We start from the raw sequence: 15,000 nt of genomic DNA, 5'->3' as shown, positions 1-15,000 counted from the left end.
TTCTGTAAAAAGTATTTACTGCTAACAATATTAAACTAGAAAGATAAACGAAAGTATTTGAGTACTTTAAATAACAAGTTTTGAAGATTAGTGTAGATACATACAAATTGCTTGCTCAGATATTTCATTACCAGCATTTATAATTCATAACTTTTCCGGACTATAAATGCTTGCGTAAGCAAATAACACCTAAGCAAAATATAAGGTAAATTCCTTTTACGGCTATTTATCACCTGAACCATACATCTTTGCCTGAAATGTATTGCTTTACCTTTCATCTTTTTTAGGCGAAGCAAGGGTTGGGTATTATTTTCTTGCCCCATATGGTGACAAATTTATGTCCTGCCATGTTTAATATGTCGTTATCATTTTTTCTAAGCAAAGTCTATAAGAAAATATAGATGGAATATGCAAACCAGTTGCTTGTTCTTCCCCTACTTTCAGGGTCATTTATCACAAACTCTGAAACAAATGGTTACACCATTTTATTTTCCCAGTATATTGTAATAGTTTCCCATCCACTCGTCCGTCCTCTCGTGAAAATAAAGAAAATGAATATCTAAATGTTGAGGGAATTTGGAGAGGCTACTTATGAATTTGGTAATAATTAAAGCACTTGAGTTAATTGCTTAAAGATTTTTATCAAGTTTTTTTTTTTTGTAGTTTATTTTACTTTATAGTTTTTGGCAATCTTGTTCATTAAAAAACACACATATTTCAATTATTATGGTACGAAAAGCTAATCCCTGACTTTTTTTTTTTTTTGAGAAAAAAAACGGGGTGAGATATAATGCAGTATTTTTTCTTAAAAGTTACGATTTCTTTAGTTTGGAATTTGAGACGTAAGATTTTATTATCAGTGATAATATGAATAAAAATAATAACAATAAGGAGTAGGAGAAGGAGGAGGAGGAAGAAGAACATAACAACTACGAAGTAGCGTTTGTTATCCCATAATCGTATTTGAAGCTTTCTGATCACTAAAAAGGAAGGATTTTCGACACAAATACCTTGCAACCTCTTTCTTGAATATCTTGTGTTCATTCTTTTATATTTTTTACGAACGACTATCTATCAAATGAAAAGTAAAACTTTGTGTTTACTTATGTAAAATACCAACAACATCAATATTTCCAATAAGAAAGAAAATGTTTTGCCAATATGGTTTAGTTTTATTTACATTTATTATAAAAATGATGTTTCCAATGGAAAATAATAGGTTTAGAAAATATGGTCGAGTGTTTTTTATATTTATGCTGAATCAAGAAGGTATGTACAGTAAAATCCTACTCAATGGCTTGTTTCAGCAGAATCCAGGTTATATAACTGCAACGATGTTTGTGAAGTAAGGCATATTTTCGCTCTACAGGGATGATCCAGAAAATATGAAGAATAATCTATATTCCAGGAAAATATAAAATCGTAAGTGTAAGCTTTACATTGTGTTCTTAACATAGTGATCATAAACTTACGATGGACATTGCGTTCGAACAGAATTTTATTATAATGGGACTGGAGGCATGAAATCTATTACAAGCTCCCGAATAATCAACTTTATCTAGCAAACAACATACATGTAGGTATTCAATGGCTTGTATCAGTAAAGTTAACATTGTCATAAAAATTGACAATATTATAACTATAATTAAAATAGAGTTGAAATTCAGGTGTGATACCTTCAATGGCTTTTCTCCTTTAAGTTGATTGTAGTCACATGGCAATTATTGAGCGTGGTGCACAGAGGAAAACTGAGAGAGATATGCTTCTTTATTTGTGTATACATTGCTTGATGTACGTATTTTACATGGGGCCCCATCCTGAAGCAGATATGCATGTGAAAGAGATTGACCTGCCTTACAGAGTTGTACTATTTGTGGGTCTCTTTGGTGGAATTATGCAGGTTTTAGGCAGTCAATGGGTATCAAATTTTCTTTTCCCATAATTTTGAGAAGGTAAGCTTTTCAAGTATGACAGATGACAAGGAACAAGCCCTTATATGGAAGCCTAAATGGTAGCTTGTAAGCTTTGGTGCACATGAAGACGTGTGTTGGGGTGTTTAGGTCTTTTCGTATGTCCTGTATTACTAGGGATTGTAAGTCTGAGACCAGCGGTTGAATTTCCCCACAATGTGATGTAGGTGTTAGTGATCATCAAAGGAGGTGGCGGATGGAATAATTTTCACAGGGATAACCAACGGGTTGCCATATACCATTTCTGTTGCAGAGACATCCATGGTTTCTTTGGGAATGGTCCTCAGTACGAGGAGGACTCAGGGAAGTTGTGAAAACCACCTGGAGTGTGTATAATGGGATATCAAAGCTACTTTGAGAGTACAATGGAAATGTTCCATCATTCTGTTTGCTGCAGGGATGTAAGTCGTAGTTTGATGTAGGGTGATTCCGAAAAGATGCCTTAATGATTTCCACAATTCAGAGGTGAAAGTGGTACCACTATCATAAGAAATATTCTCTGGGATGCTGAATCTTGCTATCCACCCAGAAAGTGAGGCAGTAGTACTTGAGGTGGATGCATTTTGCATAGAAATAGCTTCAGGCCAATGAGTAGAGTGATAGATGTTTGGGAAAAGATAATAGTGTCCTTGTGATGTGGGTAGGGCACCATCCATATCAATGTGAATGTGGGCAACACACCACTGAGGTTGATGAAAAGTGCTCACACCTGAATCCATGTGTTGATATACTTCTGAAGCTGGACATGAAATAGAGGCCTGTACACAATCCTCGGCATCTTTAGTAAAGCTATGCCATATAAGCTTTGCCTTCAGTAGCTGTACGGTGAAGCAGCATATGGGGTGTGACTTACCAGTACTGACATTACCGGAGAGGGTTGCTTTACAGTCATTGAAGGCGAGATCTTCTAATGGAGAGACGTGCAGGATGTCCTGCAGGTTTGATACTCTGGGTCCTTTAGATAGTCTATTGTCATTTTTAGGAGGAAAGCGGCTAATATATTATTTGAAAACGATCTGGTGACCGAATTCAGTTTACTAGGAATGTGTTGAATGGTACAATTATATTGAAAAAGGAGAGAGATATGTTGGCCTTAAAGGACAGATTAGGCATCAGACTGTTGAGTGATGGCATACACAAGGGGCATATTTTCCATACAACTGATGAAGGACATGCCCTCCAAGAAGTGGTGGAAGTAATGTACAGACAAATATACAACTAGTAATTCGCGGTCAAATGTAGAGCAGGTGGATTCTGCCTTGGAAAGTTTCCAACTGAAGAAAGCCAATGGGTCGGGCAATCCATTGATCATTTGTCACTTGCGTCGGCGGAGAGTAGGAGGGATGCAGTTGACACAGGAAAGGAGAGAGCAGTAGCAATTGATACAGCTTCCTTCGCACTGAAGAAGGCCTCCTCCTGAAAGGGGAAACTCTTCAGGTTTTTGGATTGCCCTTGAGGGAGTCATAGAGGGAAGCAATAATGGCAGCGATACCTGGTAAGAATTTGTGATAATAGTTCACCTTGCCCTAGAACTCCAGCAGTGTTTTGACAGTTGTGGTTATGGTGAAGTTCTGCACTGCTTATAGTTCCTCAAGGAGGGAATGAATGCCCTCAGGAGTGATACAAGAATGCCAACATGTCTGTTTTGACGTTGTTACTGTTTTTAGAATGATTTATTGTTAATTTATTCTTATCATTTATTTATTTCCTTATTTCCTTTCCTCACTGGGCTATTTTTCCCTATTGGAGCCCTTGGGCTTAAAGCATCTTGCTTTTCCAACTAGGGTTGTAGCTTGGCTAAATAATAATAATAATAATAATAATAATAATAATAATAATAATGTGTAGGCAGTCTTCTTTATAGGGGAGAATGCCAGTATGTCATCTACATAACATACACAGAAGGGGTGGTCCCCTAAAAAGCCATCCATGTGTCGTTAAAATATTTTCCCTGCGTTATGAAGGCCAAATCAAAAGTCACTGAAAATATATGTACAAAAGTGCGTGATGATGTTGGTTTTGGTGATGTCTTCTGCGTTCATGGGTACCCAATAATACCCATTCTGGAGATGGAGGGTCGAAAATGCATTGGCACTGTAAAGGAAGTTGGTGATGTGGGCAATGTTGGGGAATGGGTAGTGGTCTAGTTCTGCCATCATGTTAAATGGGCTGTAATCCCCACCGGGTGTAGGGATCCATCCTTCTTCAGAAAGATGTGCAGTGATGACAACCATGGACTTGAGGCCTTTTGACAAAGGCTATTTTCTACCATTTCTTGGGAAAACTGGGAGCCCCATCTTCTTGATATTGTGGTAAATACTGTGTTTGGTGGAAACTGTGGGCATTTGGTGTAGATCCAGGTTGAAGCAGTTGTGATATAAAGTAAGGATGGTGGTGTAGACAACCGTGGGCATGCTGATGTGGAGAGCAAGGATGGAGGGAGAAGGTGATAAAAGTGTGGATGAGTAAGAGCTGGTGTTGACTAAGCTTTTATGTGCAACATCAACCAAGAGGCGGAAATAGGGAAGGAAATCTACACTGATGAGAAGCAGCGTACTGCTGGTGATAATAGAATTCCACCAGTACCGGACACCCCCAAACGATAGTGTCAGCATCTTATAACTGTGTATATAAATAGCAGATGCATTGGCAGCCTCCAAGTGGACATCACCTCAGCTTAGAATCATGGGGTCACACCTTTATGAGGGAATGTGATAGAAGGAAACAACAGGCTCCAATATCTACCAGAAATCGTACATTATAACCTGAATCGTACAAAAAGAAGAAATAAGTTAGTGAGGGGGCCACCAACACAGGCCTACTTACACATTCTTTACAAATGACATCCAGTAGCATATTTATTAGCAGCAGCCTCGAATCTGAAGTGGTAGTAGCACAACCGAGGGCGAGGGGCATTGACCAGCGGCTGTCTAGGGCATTGGTTGGGGTGCAGGCATTACACGGCTTATGTTGGTGGAAGGTAGCTTCGTTACTGCTCAGCATGATAAGAGGTGGGCATTAATGTACTACAGCATTCACCTCAGTTTCAATCGCTGGGGAAGTTGTTCTTCACAGGGATGTCGACGCTAGTCTTTAGGTCCATCATGGGTAAGGTGTCGACAATAGGGACAATAGGAAAAGTGACTTGGACAGGTTCCAACAGGCGTTGTACCTAAAGAGAACAAAGTAGGTTCACTTTATGAGAAGAGCCACCTGCTGCAGAATGAAGGCGGGCAATGCTAATCCTTTCTTTGAAGACCATCAACATCTTTTGATCCCCCAGCAGTTATTGAGAGAACTGAATCTCTATTGGCAAAGGTCGGGAGTTTCACTGCGGCAAGATGGAAAGATGACCTGGGGTCGGTGGTGGACATGCTTTGAGGATACAGCTGGCTGGAAGGCAGCCTTGGTGTTCGAGGCACTCAGAAGGACACCAATGTGGCGGAAATGAAGGGAGCAGGAAATCAATGACGAGCTCGTAAATAACCATATTCATTAAGTGCACAACACAGGTATTGATAGGCCCACAAAGGGTCCCGTGAGGGTTTTAATTGTATGTGTACATTTAACGGTTTATTTTCAGTAAGGTTGACATTGGCTTAAAAATTTACAATATAATAATGGTATTGAAAATAGAGTTGAAATTAGCGAGTGTTATATTCAACGGCGATTTTTGTTTGAGATAATTGGAGTCAGATGGTAATTATTTTGCACATGGTGTAGAAGAAAACGGAGAAAGGGAATTCTTCTTGGTTTTGCTTACTGTTGGATATTTATCAATATTTAATATCTATGAATGATAATCTATTTGACCAAGCTATGAAATTGAAAGTTTCTTTTAAAGAATATTGGGCCAATGCTTGTAGTTAATTCAGATATGAACCATAACTTTTATGCCCCAAGAAAAGAGGCAAGAAACTGAAGATGTAAAATGAAAGGGGACCAACTTTTACTGTAAAATATAATCCATAGCTAATGGTAAACACATTTGAAAAAATGAATAAAAGGACAATTCATTATATATATATATATATATATATATATATATATATATATATATATATATATATATATATATATATATATATATATATATATATATATATATATATATATATATATATATATATATATATATATATATATAATATATATATATATATATATATATATATATATATATATATATATATATATATATATATATATATATATATATATATATATATATATATATACATACATATAGATAGATAGATAGACAGATAGAGAAATGAATAGATAGATAGATTGATAGATATGAAACTGAAATAAAAAGAATCAGCAGATCAAAAAGTTATCTGCCAAAACTACGAATCCTGAAAAGAAGTACTGACGAGGTAATAAACAATCACATAAAAAACGAATACAAGATAAAAAAAAATATATCTTAAAACATTTGTAACCTAAAAAAAAGTCTAGTGCGAAGGAAAAGCAAATATAAAAAGAATCATAAATGAAAAATAGATCGAATGGCTTCTTTTCCAAGATCACGGAAAATGCACCGAGAGTCGTTACTAAAAACGTATACAGTATGTTTATTTCCGTTGCTCTTTTCGGTGTTCGATAGTGAGTCAAGTTATTCTGGAGTAAATTTTATCACTGATTTAGATTGTAGATTGTAGACTCCTTCAATGGGGAAGAACAACAAAGTTACTTGATGAAATTATAATGAATAAATCAACTACAAAAACCAAAATAAAAATAATATTGGAATAATTGTAATAGTTGTAATATGATATCAAAACTCGTTTTACATTCCTTTCAAAGAGAGAGAGAGAGAGAGAGAGAGAGAGAGAGAGAGAGAGAGAGAGAGAGAGAGAGAGAGAGAGAGAGAGAGAGCTCCTTTATGTAAGACTTTTCCGGATCTGCTCCGAAAGACATCCGGACCTAAGAAAGAAGTCAAGCAGCCGCCAAACTCCAAACTTCCTCACAATACATCATTTTTCTCTTCCTGGGGATGATTTTTTGTAGACATTAAGCAACACTCCTTTACGGCTTCTTTTTTCTTTTTCAATATGAACTTTAAAGAAATATCTAGGTTTTTTACCCTGGAAATGACAAGGAATATCTCTTAAGCGACTCTCTTGTATACACATCCTATCGTTGAGATGTTAAAAACTATATAGTTCTTTTTTATTTACGAGAATAATTAGTAAATTTTGTTCTTCCCTATTCTTCCTTTTTTCTGTTGCTAATATTATAATTTGTATTATTAGTGATACTATTATCATTGTCTTCAAAAGAAATGTGTAACTTTTATACTAAGGGAATTACAGGAAAGTTTTTCCTGTAATGGTGCTCTCTTTTATACATTTCCCTTGGCTTGTATTGCTTCAAACAATGTTTTGCGAATATGAAAAACAAAGTTCTCTTGGAATTACCATTTACATTCAATTTGTTTCTTCTCCTACTTATTATTATTATTATTATTATTATTATTATTATTATTATTATCAAGCATGAAAATATTCACATGGAAAAAGATATGAATAATAGTATTTAATGACAAGGATGACTTGAGGACCATCGGCGGGGTTGGTAAAGATAATTTTGACCAAGTTTAACTAGAAAATGGTTAAGTTCAGTGTGATAAAAAAATATGATGATTCCCTAGCGTGAAAATGTTCTATAGACTTTTCCTAGTTAGAGTGGGACTTCAAATCTTTATTTTTCTAGTTTTCCTTGCCCTCCATTCATCAGTAACCTTTTGAAAATCTAACTGATCAATTATATCACTCTCACAAGCTAGTGCAATTAATTATTGAAAACATTTTTCTTTTGTTCTGTTTTGCAAATAAGTTTTTATTAGCTTCAGTATTCTTTATGACCTTTCAATGGTCCAATCCAAAACAAATTGAAAACTTTTTACATATAAGTAGATAAATTATGTTCTTTCTGAACTCTTAATGCAACATCACAGACGGTGTTCTAATGTAATGTAAAGAGTAGTTTAGCCCCAATTTATTTCATATAAAGGTACATTTTTCTTGCCATGGTCTTAAAATTAGCATAGTACAATAGTGATTTGGCAATATGCTATCATAGTGAATTGTATAAATAATTTCTTTTTTTTATTATCACCTCGTATGTTTAATTCTATGGAGATGAGGTTGGTATTTTACTTAACTTAATCTTAAAATGAACTCATATAATTATGACTTTACAATATACTGACATAGTAAATTCTACTGATTACATTTTCCACTGGAACATTTTTAATTCTGAAAATGGTTAAGGTTTTTCACGAATAACATATGGACAATCTTCTCCGCTATTTGTGATATGTGTTGTTGTTGTTGAAGTATTTTCTCTCTCCTTCTGCTTCCGTTTCCTCCATTAATTCTCTGTTATATCGAGGTTGTATGCTCCATGTTTTGCTCTATTTGTTATTGTCACAATTCTTGTCCCTTCTTGTATATTGTTTAGAAGGCGATTTGCATTACCATGGCAATTCCCTGTATTGGTGTTTGTTACTATACGTAACTTATTCCGGTTGTGGATGTAGCATTTCCTTTTGTCTTCATCTCTTGCAATTTCTTTTGGGCAATTCGCTGCTAAAGTTCTATGTTGTTGATTACATATTATACATTTCTATGAATTTTCTGTACATTCCTTGAATGCATGGTCATATAATGTAAATCCAGAGCATATTTTGAAGATTCTATTTTCAGAAAAATCCTTATGCAAATTCTCATAAGAATAGCATTTGTAACAAAATGAACATTTTATAAAGCATATCCTATTCAATATCATATATTAACTTATGATATTTTGAATATTTTATCTTTAGAAAAACCCTTATGCAAATCCTCATAAGAATAGCATTTATAACAAAATGAACATTTCATAAAGCATATCCTATTCAATATTATATACTAACTTATGATCTATTGGTAGGCTATGAAAGCGCTTCCTTCTATATTTTACTTTACCATCTTCGGTTTTTTAAATTTTATTTTCATAAATTAGAAATTTTTCGGTATCTTTATAACATCATTCACATTAGCTTAGTCATTTTTCCCCTTAGGATTCTATTTAAGTTCTTCTTTTCTGTATTCATTCAAATGTTTTGCTAGTATAGTTCTCATTGAATTATACGGTAGTCTGGGGTCAATCACTTGAAAAAGTTTATTTAGAATAACAGTCTTGGTCTTCTGAGTGATCTTCATCTACATCAATGAAGAATGCTGAGTTAGCTTGAGTTACTCCGTGTACTCTTACCATAGTGTTGCCTATACATTTCCATAGCCCTAGTTGTCTATTTGGCACGTTTTGAGGCTTGGGACAATTGTCTTGTATCTTAATCTTCAATTTGCATCATAGCATTCACTTTACTTGAAGTATTGTCAAAAAAGAAAGGTGACACATAAAACAAGCCACGCTGGCACTGAAAGAGAGGCCTGAAAGATGACGATAACCTAGAGCAGAGGAAAGATTTTAGAAAACCTCAGATGTCCACTATCATCGAGTACTAGGCAGTCATGAAAACACGGACGTCTTATATCTAAGGATGTTGTAGCCAGACTATGATGAGGCAGATTGTTTAAAGGCCGCTCATGAATGGCAGAGGCAAAGGACAGTGACACTGCCCTAATAAGCAGGACAATGCCCCGAGACTAACCATATTACATATGATCAGCGCCCAAGCCCCTCTCCACCTAAGCTAGGACCAGGGAGGGTCAGGCAATTGCTGCTGATGATTCAGCAGATAGACCTACAGACTATCCTAAACGCCCCCCCCCCCATCCTTAGCTCGCAAGGATGGTAAGGTTGCAGCTACTAATAGAGCTAATGAGTTTGAGCGGGACTCGAACCTTAGTCTGGCAATCACCAGGCAAGGACGCTGCCACCAGCCCACCATATAGTGACACACACACACACACACGCACACACTCACACACATATATATATACATATATATATATATATATATATATATATATATATATATATATATATATATATGTGTGTGTGTGTGTGTGTGTGTGTATATATATACATATAATCTCACTCCTTCTCTACCTTGCTGTCCCTCTCATCATCTGAACAACTCGACAAATCTTTTAAGCTAAATCATTTTCACTATTACAGTACATGAAACCCCAAAGAAAAAACAAACGACTGTCAGAGACATACTTTTTTTTCTTTGTCTTGATAATGAAAAACATTAAACGGATCTATAAAAGTCACGAAGCGCCATCTATTTAATGAAGCCACATAATCCAGTAAAAGGAGATATGGTGTTTAAAAGCATAGAATTTTATTCTTTTACACACACAAAAGTTAGGTTTAGATAGGGCTGTATCGTACAAAAACATTTTGAAAAATTTTGGACGCCACATGAAAGATCCATATTTATTTGTTAATGAATTAATCATATTTTCACTTTTTGGAGCTTACAAACTACGTTTCTATTGAATTTTTCATTTTTGTGCATTTTCAGATCTTCAATGATATATATTCTACTTTTGTGAATGTTATCCTGAATATATATTGTAAGTTTAAGAAATAAACTTATTTATTCTAGGTATAGGGTTTTAACAGTTGTCAGGCTCACTTTTAGCATGGATCAAAAAAGTATGATGAATAATAATAATAATAATAATAATAATAATAATAATAATAATAATAATAATAATAATAATAATAATAATAATAATAATAATAATAATAGTTTATTATTCTAGAGGCTAATAAATAGAAATACATCTGATAGGCCTCCAATTAATTCCAAAAGCAATGGCAGTACATTGCTAATTAGCATTATGAATAGCTGGCTCTCGACTTGCTGTTATTATTCTTACCAAAAACATAACATGAAATTTGCTTCGTCATGTTTACTTTAAAATACCAGGAATAATATTAACATAATGGAATCAAAACAGAAATATAGGTAATTTGTAAGAAGACAAAAGTTCTAACGCCGATATCATTAGTCACTGAACACATTCATATATCTATTTGCAAAATTTATATATGGATCAAAACATAATATTATGCAATGCTAGTCACAGAAACAATACAAATTTTCTTAAAACCAAAAATATAACTATATTTTTATATAATATGTATATATGAAAGAAAAAAGAATAGAAAAAAATTACAAAAAAAAAAATTTTGTGACGCAAAATACACTTAAGACACCAAGCAACGTAACTTGCACTTTTTGTAAGTTGTGGATCATTCTCGCCCTACAGCCCATCATCCTACCCAGCTGTAAATGGGTACCGACGTTTACTGAGGTAAAATAAAAAAAAACTTACGTCCAAAGGCGCATATATATATATATATATATATATATATATATATATATATATATATGTATATATATATATATATATATACATATATATATATGTATATATATATATATATATATATATATATATATATATATACACAAAACACACACACACACACACACATATATATATATATATATATATATATATATATATATATATATATATATATACACACATATATATATACACACATATATATATATATATATATATATATATATATACAAATAAGTCATATTATTGTATATTTTGTAATTGCATATTGAACCTGCTAATATTGCTTTAATACAAAGAGGTTTGTGTCAGCTGGCTTATTAAAGATTTCAAGTAACTGAAAGATAAAGCATGGAATTTAGCAAAAGCTATAATTGATAGACTTTGACCTACACAGTCGACAGTATTCCCTTCATTTGCATGTGTAGATCAAAACCATCTGCATTCAAATACCCTTCACAATGTTCACTCGAATGTTGAATGGATGTATTTAATTCATATGGGCTCACTAAAGAGATATTGTTTTTCAAGGTCCATTTGAATAATTGACCTCTCTTCTGTATTCACTTTTCGCTACGATTAATTCCATTTTCTGTCGAATCGCCTACTTTTTACCGGTTCAAATATTTTCGCGATAATTTGACCTTTGATATTTACCGTTATGATTTAAAAAAATATTTTACCTCATTTTTCCTTAAAGACACCGTCTCTTTGATTTTGCCATCCAACCATGTTTCTCCATTATCATGATTGTAATAACCAATAATGCTATTATTCCAAAATCCCCTGACATATGTTTAAGCATTCTTAGTCAGTCGTATTCTGTATGTTGTTTTTTCTACATTTTTGGCTATTTACCCTGCTACCTGTTTCTGAAGCTGGATATTTCTAAGAATTAAGTAACTTACATTTTCTCAATTTTATAAAACAAGAAAAAGATGACATATCTGAATGGTATAGAACTGCCAGCGATTGTAAATTACGTTATTAAGATTCTAAAAGTACATGGCATTGATATATATATATATATATATATATATATATATATATATATATATATATATATATATATATATATATATGCATATATATATATATATATATATTATATATATCCATACCATTATATTTATCTATGTATATATTATTTGTCTTTAAAAGGGTCGACTTATCTTGTGACCCTTCATGAAATGCCAATCCAAGCTCAGGTGTTTCCTTAAATGTTAAGGGAAAAAGATTATCCTGTATGTGTGCGTCTTTCACTATTATTATTATTATTATTATTATTATTATTATTATTATTATTATTACTATCCAAGCTACAACCCTAATTGGAAAAGCAAGATCCTATAAGCCCAGGGGCTCCAATAGGGAAAAATAGCCCAGTGAGGAAAGGAAATAAGGAAATAAATAACTGAAGAGAACAAATTAGCAATAAATAATTCTAAAAAAAGTAATGTCAAAAGAGATATGTCATATATAAACAATTAACAACGTCAAAAACAAACATGTCATATATAAACTATAAAAAGACTCATGTCCGCCTGGTCATCAAAAAAGCATTTGCTCCAACTTTGAACTTTTGAAGTTCTACTGATTCAACAACCCGATTAGGAAGATCATTCCACAACTTGGTAACAGCTGGAATAAAACTTCTAGAGTACTGCGTAGTATTGAGTCTTATGATGGAGAAGGCCTGGCTATTAGAGTTAACTGCCTGCCTAGTATTACGAACAGGATAGAATTGTCCAGGGAGATCTGAATGTAAAGGATGGTCAGAGTTATGAAAAATCTTATGCAACATGCATAATGAACTAATTGAACGACGGTGCCAGAGATTAATATCTAGATCAGGAATAAGAAATTTAATAGACCGTAAGTTTCTGTCCAATAAATTAAGATGAGAATCAGCAGCTGAACACCAGACAGGAGAACAATACTCAAAACAAGGTAGAATAAAAGAATTAAAACACTTCTTCAGAATAGATTGATCACCGAATATCTTAAAAGACTTTCTCAATAAGCCAATTTTTTGTGCAATTGAAGGAGACACAGACCTTATATGTTTCTCAAAAGTAAATTTGCTGTCGAGAATCACTCCTAAAATTTTGAAAGAGTCATACAAATTTAAAGAAACATTATCAATACTGAGATCCGGATGTTGAGGAGCCACCGTCCTTGACCTACTTACAATCATACTTTGAGTTTTGTTAGGATTCAACTTCATACCCCATAATTTGCACCAAGCACTAATTTTAGCTAAATCTCTATTAAGGGATTCACCAACCCCAGATCTACATTCAGGGGATGGAATTGATGCAAAGAGAGTAGCATCATCTGCATATGCAACAAGCTTATTTTCTAGGCCAAACCACATGTCATGTGTATATAGTATGAAAAGTAATGGGCCAAGAACACTACCCTGTGGAACACCGGATATCACATTCCTATACTCACTATGGTGCCCATCAACAACAACTCTTTGAGATCTACTACTTAAAAAATCAATAATAATGCTAAGAAACGACCCACCCACTCCCAACTGTTTCAGTTTGAAAACAAGGGCCTCATGATTAACACGGTCAAAGGCAGCACTAAAATCAAGGCCAATCATACGAACTTCCCGACCACAATCAAGGGATTTCTGTACTGCATTGGAGATTGTAAGAAGGGCATCACATGCTCCAAGGCCTTTATGAAAACCAAATTGCAAACTAGGGAATAGATGATTACCTTCAGCAAACCTATTAAGACGTTTTGCCAGAAGACGTTCAAAAACTTTAGATAATATGGGAGTTATGGAAATTGGGCGGTAATCAGTGGGACTTGAGCTACCACAAACACATTTACATAGAGGAGTAACATTACCAATTCTCCAGCAAGTGCTAAAAGCTCCTCCTCTTGCTAACTTGCGCAAAATAACAGATAACTTTGAAGCTAAGAAATCTGCTGTCTTTATAAAAAACAAAGGAAAAATACCATTTAGGTCTACACCTCCATAAGCATCAAAGTCCATCAACAGAGCTTTAATCTCACGAGATCGAAAAGCTAAACTAGTTAGTTTAGCCACAGGAAAACAGGAATGAGGAAGTTCAAGTTTTTCATTACTCTGTTTACTGTCAAAAACATCAGCCAACAGGGTTGCCTTTTCCTTTGGACAGTGAGTGACTGAGCCATCTGGTTTAAGTAAAGGAGGAACTGTTGCATCTACACCAATGAGTGCAGATTTAAGGGTAGACCACCATTTATGTTCCTGAGTTGTACCAGAGAGGGTTTCTTTTATGATTAAATTGTACTCCTTTTCAGTAGAGGCATAAACTCTCTGAGCAAAAGCTCGAAGCTGAGTATAGTTGTTCCAGGTCAAATCTGATCTGTTACCCTTCCAAAGGTGATAGGCCTCCTGCTTCTCCAAATAAGCACGTCTACAATCATCATTGAACCACGGTTTGTCCTTCATTCGGTACCTTAGCACACGAGAAGGGATACGCCTATCAATTATGTTGACTAGATTCTCATTCAAAGGGACAACAGAATCTACACTATTATATAATTGTGACCAATTCAAGCACTTTTGAATTATAGTGGAATGTATACGAAGATATAGTTACAAAAAGAACATACTTATTTTTCCAGCAATAGCTGAAATATTTGTTTCCGAGTCCAGCACATATGTACGATATGATAATTTA

Source organism: Palaemon carinicauda, chromosome 15 (assembly GCF_036898095.1).
Source record: "Palaemon carinicauda isolate YSFRI2023 chromosome 15, ASM3689809v2, whole genome shotgun sequence".
Taxonomy (NCBI): Eukaryota; Metazoa; Arthropoda; class Malacostraca; order Decapoda; family Palaemonidae; genus Palaemon; species Palaemon carinicauda.
Note: the sequence above shows the minus strand (reverse complement) of the source record.